At 45.1% G+C, this 15,084-nt stretch overlaps 1 protein-coding gene and 1 long non-coding RNA gene across 2 annotated transcripts in view; one reads left to right on the top strand and one right to left on the bottom strand.

Moving 5' to 3' along the window:
• The window catches only part of THAP7 (THAP domain containing 7), a 210,755-nt gene that overhangs the window by 110,632 nt on the left and 85,039 nt on the right, over positions 1–15,084 (top strand). The window lies entirely within an intron of this gene.
• LOC126929791 (uncharacterized) lies at positions 5,460–15,050 on the bottom strand. The gene is made up of 3 exons (XR_007717264.1): positions 14,661–15,050; positions 8,115–8,238; positions 5,460–7,089 (listed from the first exon to the last, which is right to left on the bottom strand). It is a non-coding gene; the product is annotated as an uncharacterized LOC126929791 (long non-coding RNA).

Genomic DNA, 15,084 nt, shown 5'->3' with positions numbered 1-15,084 from the left:
TAAATATATATATATATTTATATATATATATAAAAGATATATAAATATATATTTATATATATATTAAATGTTGGGATTTCAGGCGTGAGCCACCACACCCAGGCTGTTTTCCTTCTTATATTCATGTCTGGTCACTGGGGCTGCAATCTAGCATTTCTTTAGCCTTAGTTGTCTGGTGTTGGATTAGGTTCTAAAAGGTTCATATAACTATTAATAGCAATAGTTTGGGTTTTTTTTCCTACCAGAGACATATTTATTCCTCATGCAAAAATATAGAACTAGTCACTAAATAAGGTAAAATCTTGAAAGAATTTTGGATAAGAAATTTCCCATAAAAATGTTTACTTTTAACCTTTTTTCTTTTGTTGTTGTTAAATGAGTTATTTTTAAACCACTATCAGTTTGTTAGCATGTTACAATTAATGAAAGAAGTTCCAGTGCAAAATATTTTAATATAAGGTTGTCAAATATACAGTTATTAAAATTATCTATCACTTATAAAAATCAGTGCATCACATTATTCTATAAAATAAAAACACAAATCACACATTGACAATAACCACTGCAGCCCAAGAATACCCTGCCAAAAGTACAAATTACAAACACATTTTTAAAAACCCTGATATGGGCCGGGTGCAATGGCTCAAGCCTATAATCCCAGCACTTTGGTAGGCCGAGGCGGGTGGATCACGAGGTCATGAGATCAAGACCATCCTGGCTAACACGGTGAAACCCCATCTCTACTAAAAATACAAAAAATTAGCTGGACGTGGTGGCAGGCACCTGTAGTCCCAGCTACTCGGGAGACTGAGGCAGGAGAATGGCATGAACCCAGGAGGCGGAGCTTGTAGTGAGCCGAGATAGTGCCACTGCACTCCAGCCTGGGAAACAGAGTGAGACTCTTGTCTCAAAAAATAATAAAAAATAAAACCCTGATATGGTTTGGCTCTGTCCTCACCCAGATCTCATCTCCAGTTGTAATCCATATAATCCCCATGTGTTTAGAGCGGGACCTGGTGGGAGGTGATTAGATTATGGGGGTGTTTCCCCCATACTGTTCTCATAATAGTGAGTGAGTTCTCACAAGATCTGATGGTTTCATAAGGGTCTCTTCTGCCTTAGCTCATTCATTCTCTCTCGTCTGCCACCATGTAAGATGTGCCTCTTCTTCTTCTGCCATGACTAAGTTTCCTGAGGCCTCCCCAGCCCCGTGGAACTGTGAGTCAATTAAATCACTTTATAAATTACCCAGTCTGGGGTCTCCATAGCAGTGCGAAAACTAATACAAACCTTAAAGACACATGCATTTAAACCAAAGTAACTGTGACTAGACTAAATGCATTCATTCATCAAGTTCAATAAAAAAATTTAGCACCGCTGCTTGTAGTCACTAATACAATTTTAGGTATAATTTCACATGCTTTCATAAATCTTCCAGTACAGTTCCCATAGTAAAGTGACATGGTGCATACCATTTTCATTTATTTGTAGGTGCATCACACGTTATACTTAAGACTATTTCACTTCACAGACTGTTTATATATATATCATAAGTGAACACCAGGTAAAAAAAAATTAACCTCAATGATGACAAAACTTAAAAATGAAAGAAAATTCCTGAAAATATATGCCAATTTAATTGCCTAAATACTACTTCCACTTAGAAGCTGCTGGAATAAGTAATGAATATTGAAATATTAACTCAAAAAAAGATAGAGGCTCCAAACTGTCCTAAAATATTAACACGTTTTTAAAGTAGTAATATATTCACTCCCTAAGTCAAAAGTAACTTCCTATTCATTGCCAAATTTAAAACACCAGTGATTTGAAGAGAAGACTGAGGCCTAAAATTGTGCTAAATTGTAAAATACAGGAAAGAGTGTGCAGCTAATTTGCTTGTGAATATGTAATAGAATCACTTTCACAGGATTGTTATGTTAAACACTACTTTTATTTTTATTTCTGTATGTATTTATTTATTATTTATTTGAGACAGAGTCTCACTCTGTTACCCAGGCTGGAGTGCAGTGGCACGATCTCAGCTCACTGCAGCCTCTGCCTCCTGAGTTCAAGTGATTCTCCTACCTCAGCCTCCTGAGTAGCTGGGACTATAGGCGCCTGCCACCACACCCAGCTAACTTTTGTATTTTTGGCAGAGACTGAGTTTCACCATGTTGGCCAGGCTGGTCTCGAACTCCTGACCTCAAGTGATCTGCCCGCCTCAGCCTCCCAAAGTCCTGGGATTACAGGTGGAAGCCACCACACCTAGCCATGTTAAACACTACTTTAAATGGACAGTCTAGGCCGGCGCGGTGGCTCACGCCTGTAATCCCAGCACTAGGGAGGCTGAGGTGGGCAGATCATGAGGTCAGGAGATTGAGACCATCCTGGCTAATACAGTGAAACCCCATCTCTACTAAACATACAAAAAAAAAAAAATCAGCCAGTCGTGGTGGTGGGCGCCTGTGGACCCAGCTACTCAGGACGCTAAGGCAGGAGAATGGTGTGAACCCAGGAGGCAGAGCTTGCAGTGAGCTGAGATTGCACCACTGCACTCCAGCCTGGGCAACAGAGTGAGACTCTGTCTCAAAAATAAATAAATAAATAAATAAATAAATAAATAAATAAATAAATAAATGGACAGTCTAAATAAACTTACCTTTACCAGCAAGGAAAGTGAAAAATTAAGACTTTTTTACACTATCTGCAACTATTAATATTACCCAAACTTAAAAGTCAAATATAGGTTACAAGACTGCAAAATATTACTTCTAAGATCTCTAACATATTGTTAGTTGCTTCCTCTCAACTCCATACTTACGTTATTTAGATGCACATTTTTCTATATCTCTATCTTAATTAAGCCCCCATCCCACCCCAACTAGACAGAATGCTGAAAATGGTTAGGGCTTTATCTGTTTAGTTCACAGCTGTATACTGGGAAGCTAAAAATGCTTGGCACATGCTGTAAATTAAATACGTATTTTTGAATGAACTAAGAACCCTGGCCTTCAAAGGCAACCCAACTTGTTTTCCCAAAGCATTAATAGATCATTGTTACCTCTTTAACCAGATGATGATTATTATTATTATCATTATTATTTTGAGGCAGAGTCTCACTCTGTTGCCCAGGCTGGAGTGCAGTGGCACGATCTTGGCTCACTGCAACCTCTGACTTCTGGGTTTAAGTGATTCTCCTGCCTCAGTCTCCCGAGTAGCTGGGATTACAAGCACACACCACCACACCTGGCTAATTTTTAGTAGAGAGGGGGTTTTGCCACATTGGCCAGGTTGGTCTTGAACCCCTGACCTCAGGTGATCTGCCTGCCCTGGCCTCCCAAAGTGCTGGGATTACAGGCATGAGCCACTGTGCCTGGCCAGATTGACAATTATTAAGAAGAAATTGAGGTCTTGTAGGCTATGAAAACATCATAGGATGTAATAGAAAGGATAACTGAGGCCAGGCGCAATGGCTCGTGCCTGTAATCCCAGCACTTTGGGAGGCTGACGCAGGCCAATTGCTTGAGCACAGAGCCTGGGCAACAATGGTGAAACCCTATCTCTACAAAAAAATTACAAAAATTATCCCAGCGTGGTAACCCACGTGCCTGTGGGCCCAGCAAGTTGGGAGTATGAGGTGGGAAGACTGCTTGAACCCAGGAGGCAGAGGTTGCAGTAAGCGGAGATCGCGTGCCATTGAAATCCAGCCTAGGTGACAAGAGCGGGACTCTGACTTTAAAAAAAAAAAAAAAAAGTAAATACTTTATTAAACTATTATACAATTTAAATTTTTATTAGAGGAATGCATTATTCACATCCACAACTTTTTTTTTATTTTTTGAGATGGAGGCTTGCTCTGTCAGCTAGGCTAGACTGCAGTGGCGTGATCTCAGTTCACTGCAACCTCTGCCTCCCGGGTTCAACTGATTCTCCTGCCTCAGCCTCCAGAGCAGCTGGAATTACAGGTACCCGCCACTGCGCCCGGCTAATTTTTGTATTTTTAGTAGAGATGGGGTTTCACCATCTTGGCCAGGCTAGTCTTGAACTCCTGACCTCGTGATCCACCCGCCTCTGTCTCCCAAAGCACAACTCTTAAAGTCCTTTTAAAATGAGTATATTCCATAATAAATACACTAAAATCATTACTTATGTTTCATAGGGGAAAAAAAAAACTATGAGAATCCTATTAACCCAAGCTATCTCCTTATTATGCTTATTTCTTAAACATTTGCATGTTCAGATACGCTTGGTGAATAGTGATCATTCATCCCAATAGTGGTAAATTTCAGCATAACCTTTTTTTTTTTTTTTTTTTTGAGACGGAGTCTCGCTCTATCGCCCAGGCTAGAGTGCAATGGCACGATCGTGGCTCACTGCAACCTCCACCTCCTGGGTTCAAGCAATTGTCCTGCCTCAGCCTCTTGAGTAACTGGGATTACAGGCGCATGCCACCATGCCTGGCTAATTTTTGTATTTTCAGTAAAGACAGGGTTTCATCGTGTTGGTTAGGCTGGTCTCGAACTCCTGACCTCGTGATCCGCCCATCTCAGCCTCCCAAAGTGCTGGGATTACAGGCATGAGCCACCATGCCCGGTCAATTTCAGCATACTCTGAAGTGACTGGAGGGGATAGTAAAACAGTCACAGGTAGATTACATGAGCAGATATTTATTCTGGTATATGTAAACTTACTTATAAAGCAACATAAAATGAGCATTGCATAACAGTGATAACAAAATGTAAACAATTAAATGTTCATCCCTTCCCTGAAAAACAAAAGATAAAAGTGCTTCTTGTTTTATTGAAACGTGACATGATCTATTGTATCAAAAAGGTAAGACATTGATTTTACAAAATTATATTTCCAAACACAGATAAAGAAAATCTGGAACAGTTAATTCAGACTTTATTGAGCTAAAATGTGCAAAACTCTGATAAGACTGAAGCTTCTTCAATTCACTGTATATAGACTAATACCATCTTAACACAAAAATGCCTCTTGTTAAGATTCAAAATAGTGTTTAATTATCTGAGTTCAGTCCATACTGTAAAAGTAAAACTAAAACTTTTCTGATTATTATGACTTGAAATTCATTCCATTAAAAAAAAGTATAGCCAACATTCATTAGAAAAATTAGAAGTCCCTATGAAAATTACACTAGGCTGGGCGCGGTGGCTCAAGCCTGTAATCCCAGCACTTTGGGAGGCCGAGACGGGCGGATCACGAGGTCAGGAGATCAAGACCATCCTGGCTAACACGGTGAAACACCGTCTCTACTAAAAGTACAAAAAACTAGCCGGGCGAGGTGGCGGGCGTCTGTAGTCCCAGCTACTCGGAGGCTGAGGCAGGAGAATGGCGTGAACCCGGGAGGCGGAGCTTGCAGTGAGCTGAGATCCGGCCACTGCACTCCAGCCCAGGCGACAGAGCGAGACTCTGTCTCAAAAAAAAAAAAAGAAAATTACACTAAAAGACACAATTCTAAGTTAAAATCAAATTTTCTGTAAAAAATGCACATTAATTTTTAAGTTATTCAGGTTTAATATATTTACTAAGCATAGAGTTCATAGGTCATTTGGTACTTCTGTTTGGACTCAATTATTTGCAAAGTACCCCCAGAGAGAGTTGGGAAGGTAAGATAAACATAAAATTGTGATACTTTTCTCCACACCACAACAAAGGCACTTGGATTTGTGTAACTCTAGAAGAAAAGGAGGAGAAACAATTCACAACTCCAAAACATTTTCCAAAACAGGTGGATTTTGCCTTAAAGGTGAAAATATGGACAGGTGTAGGAGAAGTAACCGACCACATGGATGCCAGACTGTGGCAGGGTGCACGGTGGTCAAGAAAGTGCTGCTTCTGGAATTGGATTGGCTGGGTTCGAGTCCTGACCCTGCCTCTCGCTCTGTGTTTCTGGGAAGAGATGACCTAACCCATCTCTAGGAGCTTCCCAGGGCTGCTGTAACCAACTGCCACAAACTGGGGGGCTTAAACAACAGATTTTTCTCTCACAGCTCTGGAAGTCAGAAGTCCAAAGTCAGGGCATCAGCTGGGCCACCCCCCTCACAGGCTCAGGGGATCCTTCCGTGCCTCTCAGCTTCTGGGGCTGCTAGCGATGCTTGGTGCTCCTTGGTGTTGGCTGCATTACTCCAGTCTCTGCCTCCATCTCCACATGGCTGTTTATTCCCCTGTCTCTGTCTCTGTGCCTAAGTTCTCTCTTTTTAGAAGGACACCAGTCTTGGAGTTAGGGCCACCCTATTCTAGCCTGTGCCCTTAACTTGCTTACACCTGTAAAGACCCTATTTCCAAATAAGGTCAGTCACAGATTCCAAGTGGACATGAATTTTGTTGGGGACAGTATTCAACCTGGTACACTGTCCACAGCAACCTGGCTCAGTTCTCTCATCTGTAAAATGTAAATAACAGAATTACTCTCAAAAGAGTCAATGTGGACAGGAAGAGCAGTGTAAACTGCCTGATCAGAGGACATTATTGTCACAAATGCCACAGGGCTTATCCAGGACTGCTGTGAGAGTCCAGGGAGACCTCCGGCACTTTTTTTGACATGGAGTTTCGCTCTTGTTGCCCAGGCTGGATTGGAGTGCAATGGTGTGATTTCGGCTCACTGTAACCTCCGCCTCCCAGGTTCAAGCAATTCTCCTGCCTCAGCCTCTCAAGTAGCTGGGACTACAGGTGTGTGCCACCACGCCCAGCTAATTTTTTGTATTTTTGGTAGAGATGGGGTCTCACCATGTTGGCCAGGCTGGTCTCAAAACTCCTGGCCTCAAGCGATCCACTCGCCTTGGCCTCTCAAAGTGCTGGGATTACAAGCATGAGCCACTGCACCCGGCCAACCTCTGGTACTTTTAAGACCAGCATTGTCTTGGAAAATGTCTTGTGTCCCCCCAGCTGCCCCGTGGCTCCTGCTGTGTGGACAGGTGGAGCTCAGGACTCACCCATCTCATGCACACGTATCCTGCACATGGGCTACAGCTGGCGCTAAACAGCAAGCACACTGGAGCGTGCCCATCAGTTGCTCTCAATAGGTGAACCTTGGCTTTGACCAGATGTCTGTAGTGATGGTATTTGCTGTAATACATATTGAAGTGTATACTGTTACGTGTTGCTTCACGATGGGGACACCTGCTGGGAAAAGCATTGTTACGTGATTTTTGTCATTGTCCAAACATTACAGAGTGTACTTCAGAAACCCAGATGGCGAAGCCTACTGCACACCTAGGCTCTATGGTACAGACTCTTGCTCCTAGACCACAAATCTGCACAGCATGTGACTGTGCTGAATACTGTAGGCAGTTGTAGCACACTGGTAAGTATATGTTTATCTAAACATAGAAAAGGTACAGTAAAAATACAGCATTATAATCTTATGAGACCACTATTGTATATGTTGTCCATCAATGGCTGAGACAATGTTATCTGGTGCATGACCATATTTGTTCATTATAAACATCCGTATCAATCACTTCCCAAAACTTTACAGTTTTTTTTTTTTTTTTTTTTTTTTTTTTTTTTTTTTTTTTTTTTTTTTTGGAGACGGAGTCTCGCTCTGTCGCCCAGGCTGGAGTGCAGTGACGTGATCTGGGCTCACTGCAAGCTCCGCCTCCCCGGTTCACGCCATTCTCCTGCCTCAGCCTCCCGAGTAGCTGGGACTACAGGTGCCCGCCACCACGCCCGGCTAATTTTTTTTTTGTATTTTTTTAGTAGAGACGGGGTTTCACCGTGTTAGCCAGGATGGTCTCAATCTCCTGACCTCGTGATCCGCCCGTCTCGGCCTCCCAAAGTGCTGGGATTACAGGCTTGAGCCACCACGCCCAGCCTAATTTTACTTTTTTATTTATAGCTAAAGCCTTTAAAGGTATGGTGAAAGAAATGCAGCTTCATCAAGATGACTTAGAAATAATCAAATAGAAGAGGTAATTTTTGTGAGGTAAGAGGAACTTCATATTAACTTTGCCTAAATTGTCAAACACTAACAGCTCCCATTTCACCTTTTTATGGACCTATATGTTGATTTTGGGATGAGGTAATTAGTATCATTTGGAAAGTCTTTTTTCTTATCTTTCTTTTTTTTATTTTTTGAGAAAGGGTCTCACCATGTTGCCCAGGCTGGCCTTGAACTCTTTGACTGAAGGGATCGTCCTGCCTCGGACTCTTGAGGAGCTGAGACTACAGGCACGTGCCACTGCCCCAGGCTGGAGACCTCTTGATAGAGAAAATCTGAAAGACAGAATAAAGAAAGGGAAAAAATACCAAAAGCTCGTGACTGGTGATTACCCTGAATATCGTGGGGACAAAAAGTTTCTTACAGATGTAGTTTTTTAAAATCTGTATGTTAACTGAATTTTGGCATCTTCTGGGCTTTTCTAAAAAAAATGCAAGGAGGGTTAAATAACTGCTGTGCTTAAGATTTGTAGCTTGCTCACCATTGACACCTGTGTGGTTGAGTGTGACTGGCTTTGCATTAGGAAGGAGGGCAGGCCATATCGAGTGCAGCTGGAGAGGCCCATGGCACGGTGCAGCCTTTACTTACAAGCCTCCATTTCCAGCCCCCTCTCCACAGACTTGCCTTGGCCTCATAGGGCAGTACTGACAAGACCAAGGGAGAGGTCAGGCTCCTTCAGCGGCCCTAGGACCACCTAGGTGGTTTGACAGTGACTCACCAGAAGAGCTTTGTTGCTTCCTTTTTTTTTTTTTTTTTTTTTTTGAACACAAGAGTATTATTTATACAGGCAAATACACACATAGACAATATTATTGGCAATAGACATATGGCTGATTCATATTTGAATTTTGACACAAATTGTCTTTTTATAAAATCTATTTTTTTTTCTTTGACTTTTATTTTAAGTTCTGGGATACCTGTGCATGGTGTGCAGGTTTGTACATGAGCTTTGCATCTTAAACTGTAAGTATATTAGCACCTATGCGGAGGTTTGATCTAAGCTTTCCTTGGCTGAGAAATTGAGCATGTTGGTTACTGAGGAAAAATTAAACAATAAAACGCCCTGTATCTCATCACAGCAGCGGGTGTGCTCTGCCTAGGGCGAACCTACTGGACATGACTAGAATGTGCTACAAAGTGTGAGATGGCATTTTCTGTGCAGGATGTATGTTTTCCAGGGTGCAGAGATGAAAGAAAGCAAATCAGTACTTTAAGCAGACAGCCCCACCTCTTTTAGCACCATCCCTGTGAGTGACTCTCATTAGAGGGATGGGGGAAGGGAAGGGAGAGCAGCTCCTCCAAGGCCTGTCCCAGGGTGACTGGGGCTCTAGATGTATCTCAGTACAGACCCTGGATCGAGCCCTCATCAGCCAAGTTCAATTTACTATGGGCTGCGATGGAACAGAGAGCTGTTTAAATTTTTTAAAAAATACATGTAAAATGCATAGATCTAAGTGTACAGTTTGAGTTTTAACAAATGTCTACACCTGTGTAACCAGCACCACAGTCAATATAGAGTATTTCTGCCCCCTAGAAAGTTCCCTCTTGTATCTTTTCAGACTCTGTCCAGACCCTCCCCTCATACCCACGCAACAACTCTTTGCCACCAACAAGGAAGTTTTTATTTAAAGGTGCAATAGGAAAAAATTGATTTCTGCATAAAATTTAAAACCTCTAAGTAGGCCCGGCATGGTGGCTCACACCTGTAATCCCAACACTTTGGGAGGCCGAGGTAGGCGGATCACAAGGTCAGGAGATCAAGACCATCCTGGCCAACATGGTGAAACGCCATCTCTACTAAAAATACAAAAATAAGCTGGGCGTGGTGATTCATGCCTGTAGTCCCAGCTACTTGGGAGGCTGAGGCAGGAGAATGGCTTGAAGCTGGGAGGTGGAGGTTGCAGTGAGCCGAGATTGCGCCACTGCATTCCAGCCTGGCAACAGAGCGAGACTCCTTCTCAAAAAAAGCCTTTGGGAGGCCGAGGCGGGTGGATCACAAGGTCAGGAAATCGAGACCATCCTGGCTAACACGGTGAAACCCAGTCTCTACTAAAATACAAAAAAATTAGGCCAGGCGTGGTGGCTCAAGCCTGTAATCCCAGCACTTTGGGAGGCCGAGACAGGCAGATCACCAGGTCAGGAGATCGAGACCATCCTGGCTAACACGGTGAAACCCCGTCTCTACTAAAAAATACAAAAAACTAGCCGGGCGAGGTGGTGGGCGCCTGTAGTCCCAGCTACTCGGGAGGCTGAGGCAGGAGAATGGCGTGAACCCGGGAGGTGGAGCTTGCAGTGAGCTGAGATCCAGCCACTGCACTCCAGCCTGGGCAACAGAGCGAGACTCCGTCTCAAAAAAAATTAAAAAAAATTTTTTAAAAATTAGCTGGGCGTGGTGGCGGCTGCGTGTAGTTCCAGCTACTCAGGAAGCTGAGGCAGGAGAATGACGTTAACCTGGGAGGCGGAGCTTGCAGTGAGCCGAGATGGCACCACTGCACTCCAGCCTGGGTGACAGAGGAAGACTCTATCTCAAAAAAAAAAAAAAAAAAAAAAAAAAAAAACCTCTAAAAAAAACCCCTCTAATTGATAAATGGGTTATTTGATGATGTAAAGTTGTTTAGTGAAAAGAGAAAGCCTTTTAAAAGTAAAGCCAAGGCTGGGCACAGTGACTCACGCCTGTAATCCCAGCACTCTGGGAGGCCGAGTCAGGCGGATCACTTGAAGTCAGGAGTTCAAGACTAGCCTGGCCAACACAGTGAAACTCCGTCTCTACTTTAAAAAATACAAAAATTAGCCGGGTGTAGCGGTGCATGCCTGTAATCCCCGCTACTCGGGAGGCTGAGGCAGGAGGATCGGTTGAACCTGGGAGGTGGGCGTTGCAGTGAGCCGAGATTGTGCCACTGCACTCCAACCTGGGTGACAGAGTGAGACTCTGTCTCAAAAAAAAAAAAAAGTAAAGCCAGATTGCATTCACTGCATACTGTGATTGCCTGTCTACCTGTAGCATGAACTGTGCCAGGTGTGGGGACCTGGGAGATGAGCAGGGTCCAGACCAAACACAGCTCTGCAACCATGGCTGTGCTTTCCACAGTGCAGTTAGGAGAGAGGAAGAGGCACATCAGGGCAGGGATGACTAAGGGAAAATGAAAGAGTGAGAGAGAAAATTGTTTTGTTTTGAGTCAGCATATTGCTCTGTGGTCCAGGCTGAAGTGCAGTGGCTCCATCATGGCTCACTGCAACCTCAACCTCCAGGGCTCAAGTGATCTTCCTGTCTCAGCCGCCTAAGTAGCTTGGACTATAGGCATGTGCCATCATGCCTGACTAACTTTTTTTTATTTTTTGTACAGACAGGGTCTCACTATGTTGCTCAGACTAGTCTCAAACTCCTGGGCTCAAGTGACCCTCCTTACCTCAGTCCCCCGAGTAGCTGGAACTACAGGCACAAGTCATTGCACCCAGTTCTCAGCATCATGTTTAATACTTAAAGTGCAAACCTAGCTGCCCCCAGCACAGCAGTGCCTCTCCATTTTTCACTGATGATAGTTATGATTACTAGAACGGCTTCATGTATGCAGAAGGATTTACAGGTCATGAACATTCTGAGCTACATCCTTCTCGCTTTCTCCTCATACCCTTGGGAAGGAAGGAAAATAACATTTGAATGAACTAGTCTTGTATGAGAAAACCAGAGCTTGAGGTTGAGTAAATCCAAGGTCCTTCAGTAATAAGGAGGCAAAGTCAAGCTGAAGGAGTCTAACCCTGACTCTGTTGTTATTTCCATCACATGCCCCTAAAAAACCACCGCTGGAGAGCTTCAAGTCAGTAGAAACAACAGTCAAGTCCCTCAGCTATAGAACTATGGCCACACTGACACTCACACGGGCAGCTGATATTTACCAGTAGAGGGCTGGGCTGCTGCAGGTGAGGAAACGCTGTAGCAGCCTCCAGTGGAGAGGCAAAAGTGGCCACTGTGAAAAACAAAGACGAAATCTCGACATCTACAACACAACAGAATCATTTTATTTTTCAGAGACAAGGTCTCACTCTGTCACCCAGGCTAGAGTGCAGCGGCACAATCATAGCTCACTGTAACCTCAGACTCCTGGGCTCAAGCGATCCTCCCACCTCAGCCTCCTGAGCAGCAAGGACTACAAGTGTAAACCAACACACCCGGCAAATTTTCTTGTTTTTGTAGAGATGGGGTCTCACTATGTTGCCCAGTCTGGTTTAGAATTCTGGCCTCAGGCAATCCTCCCACCTCAGCCTCCCAAAGTGCTGGGAGTACTGGTATAAGCCACTGTACTTATCCCTAACAGAATATTACATAGTTTCACAATGCCCAGGAAAACATTTGTGTAACTCAACACACACACTACACTGCCAATTCCCATGTATTTTTTATTTTTTATTTTTTTAGAGACAGAGTCTTGCTCTGTTACCCAGTCTAGAATGCAGTGGCATGATCTCAGCTCACTGCAACCTCAAACTCCTGGGCTCACGTGATCTTCCTGCCTCAGCCTCCCAAGTAGCTGCAATGCAACCGCATGATCATGGCTCACTGCAGCCTCAACCTGGGCTGAAGTGATCCTCCCACCTCAGCCTCCTTAGTAGCTGGGACTACAAGTGCATGCCACCATGCCCAGCTAATTGTGTGTGTGTGTGTGTGTGTGTGTGTGTGTAGAGATGAGGTGTTGCTGTGTTCCCTAGGCTGGTCTCAAACTCCTAGGCTCAAGCAATCCTCCCGCCTCAGCCTCCCAAAGTGCTAGGATTGCAGGCATGAGTCACTGTGCCTGACTAGCAGTTCCCATGTTTTATAGAAACACCATTCTCTTGTAGCCCACAGTGAGCAGCTTCAGAGCCAAGTTTGTGGTGGTGAATCCTTGGTAATGCTTGTACAGCACTTGCTGTATGCCAGGACATACTCTGCTCTAAGGAGCAGGAGAGCTCTAAGGACTCTCCATATATTTCCTCATTTCATCCTCAGTGGTAGGCAGAATTCTAAAGACAGCGGCCCAAGATTCCTGTCCCCTGGTTCTTCAAACACTCATCTGGGTACTGCTGTAAAGGCATTCTGCAGATACAATTAGAGTCCTAAGTTAGTGGACCTTAAGTTACAGAGCCGTCCCCAGCCAGCAAGGAAACAGAGACCTTAGTTCTACAACTCCAAGCAACTGGATTCTGCCAGCAACCTAAATAAGCCTGGAAGCAGCTTCTTCCTTCCCTAGAGCTTCTAGGTAAGAGCAAAGCTGCCAACACCTTGATTCCAGCCTTGTGATGCGCAGCCAGGCCTGCCTGGACTTCAGACTACGTAACTATGAGATAATAAATGGGTACTGGTTTAAGCTGCTAAATTTGTCAAACAAGAATAGAAAAACCATCTTCAAATACAGATGTAACAAAGTGCAGGTCAGTACAGACGACGGAGAGGCAGAAAGGGAATAAGTCACTTAGCCCCACCCAGCTAGTAAATGGCAGAACCAAGATTCAAATACAAAGACGGCCTCACAGATCTGAGATGAGGGCAAATCCCCTCCATACTATTGGGTTATGTTGTTTAGTGAGAAGAAAGAGAAAGCCTCTTAAAAGTAAAGCCAGATGTACTCTATGTAAATCTGTCCTCTACATAATGAATGGAGGGGAAGTGCAAGCTCCACCAAGGGAGCCTTTGAATGAATGAACCATCAGAAAACTAGGATCAGCTCTCCAGATTCCTACCTCTCCGCCCACCCAGGTCAGAAGTGAAAAATGCTGAGACCTAGACTGCGCAGAGAGGAAGTCTCCCAAGTCCCACTGGTGGGCTAGTGACAGCTTTCATGGCCCAGCTCTGCCCGCTGCACAAGTAAAGGCACAGGGGTGGCACCTGGCAATCTATGTGGAGGAAGAGAGGCTGGGTGTAAGGAGGCTGCATAGACATTTGGGAGGGGTGAGAGGAGACAGGAATCTCTGCCACTTGGCAATAAGAACACCTCTCAGGTTTTAAGCTACTTATCAAGTTCAGAGTTAAGGAAAACCTAAAACACTTCACTCCTGACGCACTCTGTCAAGAAAACACTGTGCACTACAGAATGATAAAAGCAGCACAACATTGGAGACTGTTTAAGTGCAGAGCTTTCTCTGCTCTGAAGTGAGAGCATCTCTGCTCAGAGGAAGCTTTCATAGGCAGCGACTGAAAGACTGAGGCCCAGAGGAATTTCCGGGAAATTTCCGAGAGGAAATTCCGACCCGGGAGTTTCCAAGAGAGGTCGGTGTCTCCTACAGCCATTCTCTGACCCTGCCATGGCCACGCTCCCGCATCACACCCCTCTGTCATGCACCAACCGTCTGCTTCATCTCGCCTCTTCAACACACACTTTCTTCAGGAGCTGCTTCGGAACCCGTTTAGAACCCGTTTTGGAGTTTCCTCCGAGAGCGACAGCCCTCAGGCAACGCCAATCATTCCAAGTAAATCCTGCCACTGCCAAGACCTCCCCTGAGCAGCAGCAGCAGCCCAATTGTCCTGTCAATTGGGAATCGGGACCTTCCTATCACAGATGAGGAAACCAAGGCTTGGAGAAGTCAAGCATCCAGTGTGAAGGGTCGAGCTGGGACCCACACCCGCTCATCCTCCCACAGCACCTGTTGAGCCAAAGGCTCAACTTCAACACGAAGCTCTCCTCCCCTCAATTCTTTCAGCGAATGTTAACCTTTAAGGAGCACCTACCGAAACAGTGTAGGAGCCGCGCGGGAAAGTGGCACAAAGGCGTGGCCAAAGGGGGCCGTCATGAGGACTCAACTGCGGCCCTCGCCTCCCAAGCCCGCCCAGTCGGGGCAGAGTGGCCGGGGACGGCCGGAGTCCCAGGACCCGCGGAGGAACGGAGACGGCCACGGCAGGGGCTCGGGGAAGCCGCCGGGGCGCAGGACCCTCTCACGCGCGTCCCCCGCCGCACACCTGTGGGACCCACAGTGTTGCCCGCCTCGGAGCTGGAAGCCGCTATTCGGCCACCTGGTGCCGAAATGTCATCATCAAGCTGCGCCGGGCGTCACGCGGGAAAAGCGCCTCTGCCTCTTTAGGAGGCTACATCGAAAGGCGCGTGTGCAAAGCGAAGGCCGGCCAGGTGGCGGAGGGGAGGTGGCGAGGGAGGAGG

The sequence above is a fragment of the Macaca thibetana genome, chromosome 10 (assembly GCF_024542745.1).
Source record: "Macaca thibetana thibetana isolate TM-01 chromosome 10, ASM2454274v1, whole genome shotgun sequence".
Classification (NCBI taxonomy): domain Eukaryota; kingdom Metazoa; phylum Chordata; class Mammalia; order Primates; family Cercopithecidae; genus Macaca; species Macaca thibetana.
Note: the sequence above shows the minus strand (reverse complement) of the source record. Positions and strands in the feature narration are given on the sequence as shown.